Source organism: Dermacentor silvarum, chromosome 3 (assembly GCF_013339745.2).
Source record: "Dermacentor silvarum isolate Dsil-2018 chromosome 3, BIME_Dsil_1.4, whole genome shotgun sequence".
In the NCBI taxonomy this organism is placed as follows: domain Eukaryota; kingdom Metazoa; phylum Arthropoda; class Arachnida; order Ixodida; family Ixodidae; genus Dermacentor; species Dermacentor silvarum.
The window spans coordinates 28200708-28212386 of NC_051156.1; the positions used below are offsets into that span (position 1 = coordinate 28200708).

Here is an 11679-nt window from a genome sequence, read left to right on the forward strand (position 1 = left end):
TTGTAGCTTCCGATTAACACGCATGTATTTGCAGCACTCGCCCAAGCATAAACATCTTCCAATAGCCATAAAACTTGGTCGTCTATAGCACCATGTTCGTCTAGCTAGAAATAATTGTGCACAAGTATCAGCTTTCCTTATCATTCTGCAAATTCCTGATTAGGTCGCACAAAAACCTGTACTGTACATATGTAGAGGTTAACTGTTATATTATCAGTTCCTGTCAGCACCATTTTGCCTGATTTGGCACATCTTTATAATTTCATTGGTTTCCTGCTAAGGTCATTAAAAATGCCGCCGCAAGGCATAATACCCCAGGTTTTATTAAAACCTTCGTTGACGACACTAGAGTTTTACAAAACAGCGAAAATGCCGAAAATATTGTACTGCAGGGTAATTGCCCTATGGTTGGCAAGAATTTCGTGCACACGTGTTGGTATGTTACAATCTGTCCAGAAATGTTAGATACCGTAGCTTGGGTCCTGTTTCACGGTGGTCACAGTGAAGTGGCCTCACCTTGCCTTGGAAGATTTGATCTTCCACCGCTGCTCTCCATCCTGAGTGAGTGCTTGGTGCCGTGCAGAATTCTCATTGAAGTGCAGCACAGCGAGCCTCGTTCTAATGAATGAGAGGTTTGAATTATACCCTTGTCTTATTTCTTGGATGTCGAAATTAAAATTACCTCTCTTGCATTCCGTCCGCTGAGAAAGCATTGGACTTTGGAGCAAACCGATTCAGCACCCTGCGGAAGGACTCCAATGAAAACGTTTGCACCTCAGGAGAGAGCCGGCGGATATCTTTCAATAGTCTCACATTGTCGACAATGGTTTTGAGACGAATAAATACAGGTGATGCTGAAACAGATACGTATAACAAATTCAAAATCTGTTTAGCTTTTTATATGAAGATGTGATGTACACACTAAGAAATGCTGTGTAGGGCAAGAACACAATTTACAGTAGTGCTTACTTGGTCTCAACCATTCCCTCTCGTCAAGGGAGTCATGGAGGCATTTTTTGTAGGGCCCATCATGGCCATCGTGTTCTTTGCACACGTGGTTGAGGAGGCTTCTCCACATACTGATGACAAGCTCACCATCCCCTTGGCCCATGGCAGCCACCCAGTAGAGGTGGTTTAGGATGCTTTGGATCCATGGTGCGATAACTGGATGTGTGCGGCTAGCAGCCAGGTGCTTTTTTTTCAGACGTAGAATATATGAGAAGGGGTTGTTATTAGATGCTTTATTTACTGACACTGCACTCTTAAAGAGGGTTGTGGCGTGTACAAGATGGTTGTTACTAAGCAAGTAACAGTGCCAGGTGCTGTATTGACCAATCTGGACCATAAAATGAATCTTTATGCAATTTTTTTTCATTTTAAGAAACTAGCATTCCTGCATGTCACCTGTCCTTTTAGTATGCACACATTTCCAAAGATCACTTGTGATAGACAGTGTTCCACCTTAGATGCAGTTGTGCAATAGACAAGCATAATCTGCACAATAAATCACATTGCAATGTACAGGTAGGCAATAAAAAATCCACTCTCTTTAATCCACTTCACGTGACCTGTTGCAACTGATAAGTTGAAGTATACCTGTAGTGAAGTCACGCTTGCTAAGCGGAAATCTTGAGACTAGACTCTCTTTTAAGATATGCAGCCTCCATGTGTGCTAAGAAATATGTCGCCTTTCCAGCTTGCAGTTCCTTCAAAGTGTGTGTCACACAGTTCGCGATTACCTTAGCCACAACAACAAAGCATATTTTAGAATATTTTGGGCACAGATATCGCGAAAATGCCATTGGTCTTAAGATTTAAGCTAGGCAGACCTCTAGACATTGCGATCAATCATGCAAAAAAATGTCTGCCTCGTCAGGTAATCCCCCTGAATAGGCTGAATTGTGGTTCATGCGATTCTTCGGCGTGCTATTGTTTTAAAGATTGGCCTGAAAACTGGATATGTGCTTACCTTTAGCAACATGCTGTTGCGTCCCGAATCGGCCGGGCGCATTCTTTGATTGTTTCCCATCGAGGCAGGCTCTTTCATGAGCGTCGCCCAGGCGGCGACAGTGCCAGACACCGACGAAACGGGCAAACAAGCGCCCCCTTCTCGGCGGTGCGCATTCTTTGGGTGCTTTCCCCGATTCCACCCCCTTCATCAGCGGCCGCCTACCTGGCGACGCGGCCAGACACCGGCAGTGACGTTCGGACAAAGAAGCTCACTTTGAAGCAACCGACCACAACCGCCACCCATCGCTAGAAGCGAGGATTAGTGCAAAGGCCATTCTCCCGACCCTGGCAAGATGACCGTCGGAGGGCAAGAAACAGGTCACCGACTTTCGTGGAAGGAATGTCAACCCCCTGTTTCCGGATTGCCTCGTCCTTGCTTCGAAGGTGCAACATTGGAGGCGGAGTTCAGCGAACAAGGCGGCCCGTCTGATTGGCCGCATCAAGGTCATCTGATTCCCTAGTCGGGTCAACTAGGGAAGACCGATGTTTTATAAGGAGACACCTTGCGTGCAGTGGTGTGTCCTGAAGAGTTCTTACATGTGCTCAGACATGTAGTGAGCTTAGACTTTCAAAGTGCTCCCCCATGGAGTGGGCTTCGATATTTGGAGCCACTGTAAATATGTAGAATAAACCCTTTTTTCTCTCGCTCTTACTCCCGGACGTACTCATCCCTTTGGCTGAAGGATCACCGGCCTAAACGCTACCCGAGTCTCAACAAACTGGCAGCAGCGGCGGATTAATCTCCGACCCGCAACAACGGATGGCAGCGCTGAGATGAAACGCCAACCCGTTCATAACAAACTGGATGGCAGCTATGGGATGAATCCTAACCCCGAGCCGCGAGCAACTGGATGACCGTGGTGAGATCGACCCTTCAGTCAACATCAGTCGCCGGCATCTCGTTCGCGACCAACTGGATGGCCGTGGTGAGATGGACGCTGCAGCCGACGCCAGTCACCAACAACTGATTCACGAGTGACAGGATGACAGCGGCAAGACCTGCAGCCAACGCCAATCGCCAACTGGTTCGCGAGCGGCTGGATGAATACAGCGCAGCATGACTGCACGGTACAGGGTGAGTGCCTGGCTTTGCGCTTGAGTCATCGGATCTTTTAGCCTAGACTTTCTAAAAACCGATGAAGCGTGTACAACTGCCCATTTAATACTGTGGTTGTTGCGCATCCATGCAGAAGGCAGCTTTCAGCATAGATCTGAACCAGCTACTAAAGCCAGACCTCATTCTTGTGTGGGAGTAATTGGGAAGTGGAGAACTACCGTAATTCTTATCATTTAAAGGCGGCCCAGGATTTTCGTCTTCTTTGAATTGATTCGATGCGGTGGAGCAGTACTTGGGGACTTGGTACTACTTCTGTGTGTAGGCATTTGGTTTTTGCTATATTTTCCAGGCTTCAAATTCTCTTGGGAAAACAGAATTGAACCGCTGGTAGTTTTTTTTACTTGCATTGTGATTTGTGCGGGTTTTGCAGCAAGTATATATTGTGGAATAGCTGAGCCAAAGCCTAAAGTAGTGACCATGGACCTCATGAGTTTGACGAGAGCTAGCTTGTTGCGGTTGTGTGAAGAGCTCGACATAGAAATAGAGGATGATAAATCAGAAGCCGAAATTAGAGCAATTTTAGAAAGCAACAGTGATCAGGAATACTTTGAATTCTTCGGCAACTCAATTCTAAAAGAGCAGGAACAGGAAGCAATTGAGAATGAGGAGGAGTTGAAAAGACAGGATTGGATTAGGCAACAACACGAAGAGATAGAAGCTCTCAGTCAAGAGGTTGAAATATTGGAACAGGGTGTTGAAGTGAAGGAACAAAAATGTCAGGCACCCGTAGAAGTAGCGCACGGAAGGTGCGAAGGATTAGCACGCACGGTTCTACCGATGGTAGAAAGAAAGGTTGATCTTAGTGAACCTAAATGTACGTTCACAGGTGATGCCAGATTCGTAGACCGTGACGTAGTTCTTGAGAAGCCCGTTAATGGGGACCGTATTGAGCGCGACGAGATACTGTGCCAATGGAATACTAGAGAAGCAGCTAGGCCAGCTGTGGACGATTTGGCACAGTTATCCGGGGAGTACGTCGCGAAGGTAGCTCTTGCAGAAGCCCAAAGTGGCCCCGAGTCGTCAGACAAGAGCACCTGTGCAGAGTCCAATCGGTCAGGAAAGTGCGCTAAAGCACAATTTAGGCAGGACAGTGCAGTTGTGGACAGCTCCCATGTATCCGAGCTACTTTGCGAAAAAGAAAATAGCTGCATTGTCCCTAAGTGTTTGAAGCTCTCCGCCAGTCGAGGTAGCACTGAGAGGAATGATTTACCCGCAAATCATTCGGACTGTGCCTGTGCGGTTGAGACGGAAATAATGACCGATGAAATAAGTGCCGGTCAGCACGAGATTCAAGCGGAAGGCTTGCAAATGAGCACTACTAAACGTGCTAGGATGAAACGGCGTCGCAAAGTCGGGAATGCGGCAGACAGGGCAACGCGGCCGAAGAAAGGCGCTAAACCCAGTGGGGAGCGCAGTCAAAGAGTTCGAGCGGCGCGTTTGTTCCTAGGAATGTTTTCAGAGAGATCGCGTCCGAACCGCCGAAGGACGAAGAAGGGAAAGGGCCGTTCGGCTCGAAAGTTGACAAAAGCGAAGGCGGCGCGGAGGGGGCAATTATGTTCCCCCTCTTTGGGTTCTTTTCGAGGTGTTTTAGGCATGACACTGCAGAGCGAGCCGGTACGGCGACGCGAATCGGTCACGCGCGGCAGCGGAGTCGTCGCACGGCGCCCAGAAGGCATGATGCCTGTTAGTTCAGTGTCGGGGGTGGGCAGCAAGGAGATTAACCTACATGCCCTTTGTGCAACCTCGGTGACAAGACAGACTCTCAGACCGCGCCCGCCTCGAGTAAGGCTCAAAGATACGGCGCCACCATAAGCTACTCGGACTCAAAAGCGACTCAGGTTTTGCGGAAACATCATTTTGTTTGTTGGTTTCTGTATTTTAATGTTTGGTTAAACGTTTTAAGATCTCCGGAATAGAGATCATTTCGATTTCCACGTTTTGAGCATTGTTTAAATTGTTTGTTTTAGAAGCTAATCGATATTTTGAAAGAGATGGTTCGCGCGCGTTAGATTTTTGAAACTTTTTTTCGACGTGTCGTTCCTTTCTGCACAAATAAGCTTCCTTTTTGTAAGAGATACGCTTGCAGCGTCAGGTCCACGTTATTGGTTTAAAACCTGTAGTGGCACGCTTGATTATCACTTCACTTTTTAGAAATGTTCGCCAGTCTTCAAGTGTTAACGCAAGATTTTTTGTTGTTGTTGTTTCTTTAGTGTGTGTCCTATATGGACAAGAGAAATAAATTGTTAGTGCGTGAGTCGCACGTTTTACATGTGAGTTTTCCGCAAAGTTGAAGCGACTCTGACAGTGCATCCGTGATGCTAATAATGTGGCTCTGAGTGGCACTAGTACGTGCGATGCTAGCGGATGTAAGGCAGTTCATCGCGTTTGTGCTGCGTATGATATATGATATTTCATTTATCATTTATTTAGAGCATTTTAAAGTATTCTACGTTTGCTCTCTGCAGCACAGTGATCTGGTTTTGGCGAACTCAGAGGTTCATGAGAGCTCGCTTTGGCGGCACAAAATTTTGGGTCCAAATTATTGGGTCAAGCGAAGCCTGGTGGATTGAACGGATTTCGGGCGCTTGAGCGCTATGTGGTGCTTTGTCACCAGGACTGCTCTTCCGTATCGGATATTGCGAGAAAGTTGCACAATCCTGGTCTAATTTCAAAATGGTGGGCTTCAGCGAAGGTTCAGTGATTTGATGGCTGCTTTGGTGCTATTATTAGATAAGGGCAGGCGCGTTGATTTGCTCGCTAGACCCGATGGCTCTCGGTGCGAGCACGGCGCTTTCCTGTGCCCTGTGGTCGTGTGTGTGCTTGTGTATTCCCAGGGAGAAGGCCACAGAGAGGTTGATGCTGGGACCTCGTGCTCGAGTGTGTCATCGGCCATCATTTCAAGAAGAAACCCCGAGCTCTCGACCGACCACCGACGCTTCGGGCAACCTGACAGCTGGTCACCCTCAGGTCGGATCTTCCGGCGGGGGAGGAGTCTGTTGCGTCCCGAATCGGCCGGGCGCATTCTTTGATTGTTTCCCATCGAGGCAGGCTCTTTCATGAGCGTCGCCCAGGCGGCGACAGTGCCAGACACCGACGAAACGGGCAAACAAGCGCCCCCTTCTCGGCGGTGCGCATTCTTTGGGTGCTTTCCCCGATTCCACCCCCTTCATCAGCGGCCGCCTACCTGGCGACACGGCCAGACACCGGCAGTGACGTTCGGACAAAGAAGCTCACTTTGAAGCAACCGACCACAACCGCCACCCCTCGCTAGAAGCGAGGATTAGTGCAAAGGCCATTCTCCCGACCCTGGCAAGATGACCGTCGGAGGGCAAGAAACAGGTCACCGACTTTCGTGGAAGGAGTGTCAACCCCCTGTTTCCGGATTGCCTCGTCCTTGCTTCGAAGGTGCAACATTGGAGGCGGAGTTCAGCGAACAAGGCGGCCCGTCTGATTGGCCACATCAAGGTCATCTGATTCCCTAGTCGGGTCAACTAGGGAAGACCGATGTTTTATAAGGAGACACCTTGCGTGCAGTGGTGTGTCCTGAAGAGTTCTGACATGTGCTCAGACATGTAGTGAGCTTAGACTTTCAAAGTGCTCCCCCATGGAGTGGGCTTCGATATTTGGAGCCACTGTAAATATGTAGAATAAACTCTTTTTTCTCTCGCTCTTACTCCCGGACGTACTCATCCCTTTGGCTGAAGGATCACCGGCCTAAACGCTACCCGAGTCTCAACAAACTGGCAGCAGCGGCGGATTAATCTCCGACCCGCAACAACGGATGGCAGCGCTGAGATGAAACGCCAACCCGTTCATAACAATGCCAAGTATCAAACCAGTGCTTAATCTCTGGATTCTCCACGCGGCAATAGCGGTTGACACCAGGATGTTGGTCTGTGAAAAAAATGAGGCTTAGTTAGCAAGGAGGTTATATAAAACTCCTAGAGTAGGACCTCCTCGCAGCCGCTTACGGGAGTGAAGCCAGAGCGATCATGTTGCTACCGGAAAAAGAGAGTGCATCCGTAGCATAGGCGGCCGCAGAATACGCGCAGGAGTCAGTTTCATTTGGAGTACCGCAATAATATATCGAGAAGAAACATCTTTAAGATGTAAATCAGCTCACAATTAGCTGTCGGGAAAACAAAGTTCTGCATCCAGCTCTAGCTGCAGGCTTGGAGAGAAGCTACCAGCGAGACACTTCGCTGTGTTAAATTACGAACAGTCTGTAATGTCATGTGACTGCTCAATATTCACCCCTGAATACCCGCTGGTTGGCAAGGAAAATTTTCAGTCATTTTTTGTAAAGACGTAGTACGCTTTCCAGCAGCAATTTGTGACTATACGGCGCATGAAAACAAGACATTTGGCACTAACGTTCAGTATGTCACCAAACTGTGATAAATTATGTTTTTAACCACTAGATCACATGTAAACAAGAAAAGGTGTGAGACACATGTGATCGAGAGCAATTGGCACCCAAAACGACAGCTTCTCTGCAGTAGCCGCCCGCCCACGTCCCTCAGAAATGCCACCATGCACACGGCTTCCTTTTCCAGCACCAGCAAATCTCCTCACAGCTCATTGCATGTCGCCATTAACAGCTTCCAACACCAACCCTTCCGATAAGCCTGTTTACTTATCTGTTTCACAGCAAGTGTGTTGTAGTGTTAGAAAAAATGTCTATATATTTATCATTCCTGGCAGTGTTACACATACCTTGACCCAGCAATAAGAAACATATCCAGGCTTAGGGGCAGGGGAGGTTGCTATTTTTGACCTTCTCAATATACGTGGCTAGGAATTTGTTCTCAAGTTGATTACAACAATGTAAATAAGATGCTCTAGCATACACAGCAGCATTGCTTACTGTTTCAAATTGCATCACCAAAAATAAAACAAACACAATCTCTGTATGGTACCTGTTGTCAGCGAACGTATCCAGATGCCCAGCTTCTCGACACCCATCAAGCACTTGGCAAGCCCTTGTTTTTCCATGGAAACACTGTTAGGGACTTCAGGTGACTGAACAAACACAACAAATAGTTTTATAAGAATTCACAAAATATACGTACTAATAGTAGTACTATGTGTTTACCTCTCCAACTTGCACTTGTTCTGTGTGAAAAATGCAGCCATTCTGCATAGAACGCACACTGTATGTCATGTACTTGGCACTGTAGCCTGGAGAGTCACAGCGCCCGTCACCTGCCAGGTCGACTTGCAAGCCAGCAAGCTCACTACCCATTTCAGCTTGCTTACGGTGGAAAAGCTCGAAAAACAAGTGCATAATATATAAGTGCCTAATGCATTGCTACAAAACTGCTACAATTTTGCTACCATAATAGCATCCTAATGTTCAGGGGCTGTATTCAGTTGGGGCCATGTGGGAGGCACTACGAACTAGAAAAAGCAGGATGGTAAAACTGTTCAATGTCAGAGGAAACGCACAAACGGTTTCCAAATTTTAACACCATGTATCAGAGTTTGTATTCTTTAGCATCATGATGAAGCAAGTTAGATGGGCCAGCTGGTTACAAGAATTAAGCAGCATGATGTTTCGGTGCAACTTCAGATGGCGCAGATTGAGATAAACAGGAAAAGCACCAGTGTTGGTCCTCAGTATGCCTAATTTAACATCTAAATTTGCACTGCAAGATCAGGCTCTATGATATCAGACTTGACAGTCATGCAAGGGCTGTTGGTTGTAAATTACCTTGCTAGAACATTACCCTAGGAAAATTTCTAATAGAAATATTTTATTGGCTTCTATAGGTTTCATCTTACTGGATTATGAAATGATAGACTTGATACACTAATAAAACTGATAGCCTGTATTGGTCTATTAGACTACAAAATACCATGCGTGATACACTGGTAAAACTGATAGCATGCATGGTGGCACCAGTTAGTTTGCTACCATTTTGCTCGTTGCAAGACATGCCATCTAAAAGCTGTCAGCCTCGCCTCCTATGTATGAAAAAGAGTTTAGCCGCAGGCTTCCCGAAAGAATTCTGCTGCCTTTTCACATCTATAGTTGTTTTCACACATATGGCACCCCAAGTTGCAGTCACTCTAGCCCCCTGTATCACAGCTTGAGTATCATATAGCGTCTATGAGAGCTATGAAGGGTAAAGACTTGGGTATGTTACGGTAGTTCATGTTAAAAAAAACATCGTGAGGGAAAGGGAGAAATGAAAAAAACCCACATAGTGTTGTTTAAACAGAAGCTATCACTTTTTATCTCCAAAGTAAAAAAAATCTCATCTTTACTTGCCTTGTCCAAACAATCTCAAAATTACCCTGCCATTTGAACAAAGCATGGCAAATGAACTGCTGTCTTCTCAGACCTGTCATTATGGAATTCTGTACCTGATAAAATTAAACCATTGGTATACTTATGTTGACACACCTGCAAGAAATACTTGCTCAATAAGCTATCGGAAGGCAGTCATTAAATTACAATTGTGAAGTTTGCTTTCCATTTAACGTTTTCTCGCTTCTGTTGTTTTTTGAATTAGTATGTTTGTAAAGTTCCTGACCTTTGCTGATATGCTCTCGCGCTAGTCCGTTTGTTCTGTGATGTTTTCCTATAATGATTGCATTTCTCCAGTTCTTATGTAAACTTTTTCTATGGTTTTTTTCTCAGATTTTGTTAATACGATTAGCATTCTGGGGTTCTTCATGCACTGTTATGCAAAATTGTGAGAGATTTATTTTGTTGTGAGTCTACTGTATTTTAATGCACATGATCCCCGAAGAAGCTCTCGCTGAATGATGTTACATAGCTGGTGTCTTCTTGAGCTGCTGGCTTGTCTTCATCACCTGCACAAAATTCATCCATCTCCATTGGCACAGGCGTTGAACCACGGAGAGGTCTGAAGTCTGCTGGGAGCAATGGTAGGGGGGCGACTTGTATTGCAGTGTCTCTTTGGGCTTTAGGGCATGCAGCTTCATGCTCATTCAGCACGGCAGTTTGTGTAGTGGAGCAATGCTTGGTTTGTGTCGCTATGGAAACCATAATTTTCATGGCCATGTGGACTTGCGTGGCTGGATTAAAACCGCTTGGGTAAGCAAAGCTTTTTTGAGTGACAACGTGCCTAATTTCTCATCCATAATGAACATTATCTGTTATTCTGCTGACATGCAAATTCTTTCAATAAAGTACTATTTTGCAAATTTGCATAGAATGCGCACAGCGTCTGAGTTGTTTGGTCAGCTTACTGGCATTCTGGTGTCGTCTGGGTTTCCACTGTTCTTGTCGTTTTTTTTGTGGCTGTTTAATATGTGATGGATAAGAATAAATGCATACATGGAAGTTCATTATCTTCTTAAATGCATATTTCAAACATCACACTTTTTTTCATGCATCATACATTACGATGCATCAAATGCATCTCAATGTATTTCATACATGACATTCGCATTTCTTATGTTATTAAAATAATTTCATGCAAGGTGTGTTACCTTGAAATTGCAAGCCACTCTGTTTAGGGAGATGTTCAAAATGCCTATGGTACGTGTTATAAAAATGACCTCGGCATATAAGTTAGCTGCTCTAAAGTAAAAAGTAATTGAGAGCCACAGCCGTTGAACTGCTCTGTCCTAGGCCACCCTGCTGCACAGTGTGAAGCTGCATATGAGTGAGTCATTATGTAGCGCCTGTATGCTGTATGCTAATACAGCGTACAGCATGGTCAGTGCTGTATCGGCTGATGATTACAACCACGATCTGCTGTTCACTTGTTTCAGTAATATTTGTATAAATTGAGAATACTTACCTGGCTGGCGGAGGTTTTCAATACATCAACACGATCTGCCACGCCTTCCCGAGGTGGTGTATGACTCTGCAAGAAAGCAGCAACTTGTTTGGCAGCACACACACATGAAAAGAAAAATTTAATTATGGGGTTTTACGTGTAAAAACCATGATCTGATTATGAGGCACGCCGTGAGGGACTCCGCAATTATTTGGACCACCTGGGGTTCTTTAACGTGCTCCTAAATGTAAGTACGTGGGTGTTTTCGCATTTCGCGCTCATCGAAACACGCATGAAGGATAACAGTGCTTTCCACTGTGCTCATTGCATTTGTATCGGCGCATTCGCAGTATAGTTCCGCTTTCTGCGCGCGCATTGCGCTTGATAAAAGTGCGTTAAAGCCGATAACAAGCACTGTCACAGCTACAGTACAAGCTTGACCACCCTCTGTACGACGGATACTACGATTATTTATAGAACGCCGAGCTCTTGCCGCTCGACGTGCTTGAACCAAGCAGTCCGGTCGCACTATACCTGGAGGCCGCGAGCTCAATTATTTGCTAGGGTAGGTCTATTTGCGCTCATTGTATAGGAAACATGCCAACCGCTATACTCTGCGGACTTCTCCAAAATTTCCATCCAGTCCTAACACGTAGATAGTGGTGCGGTAGTGTCTAAAGAGCATAGTTCTGATATCGTGCCCGACGAGCAGCACCCGACCTGCATTGTTTGTGCACTTACCTTTGCAACGGGAAGGAACAAAGACGGTAGGGCCTCGCTTCTGAGGCGAAAATA

At 46.0% G+C, this 11679-nt stretch overlaps 1 pseudogene; it reads right to left on the minus strand.

Annotated features, from left to right (window-relative positions):
• Nucleotides 1-461: 461 nt before the first annotated feature.
• LOC125944200 (uncharacterized) lies at nucleotides 462-8350 on the minus strand (annotated as a pseudogene).
• Between the last annotated feature and the right edge of the window lie 3329 nt (nucleotides 8351-11679).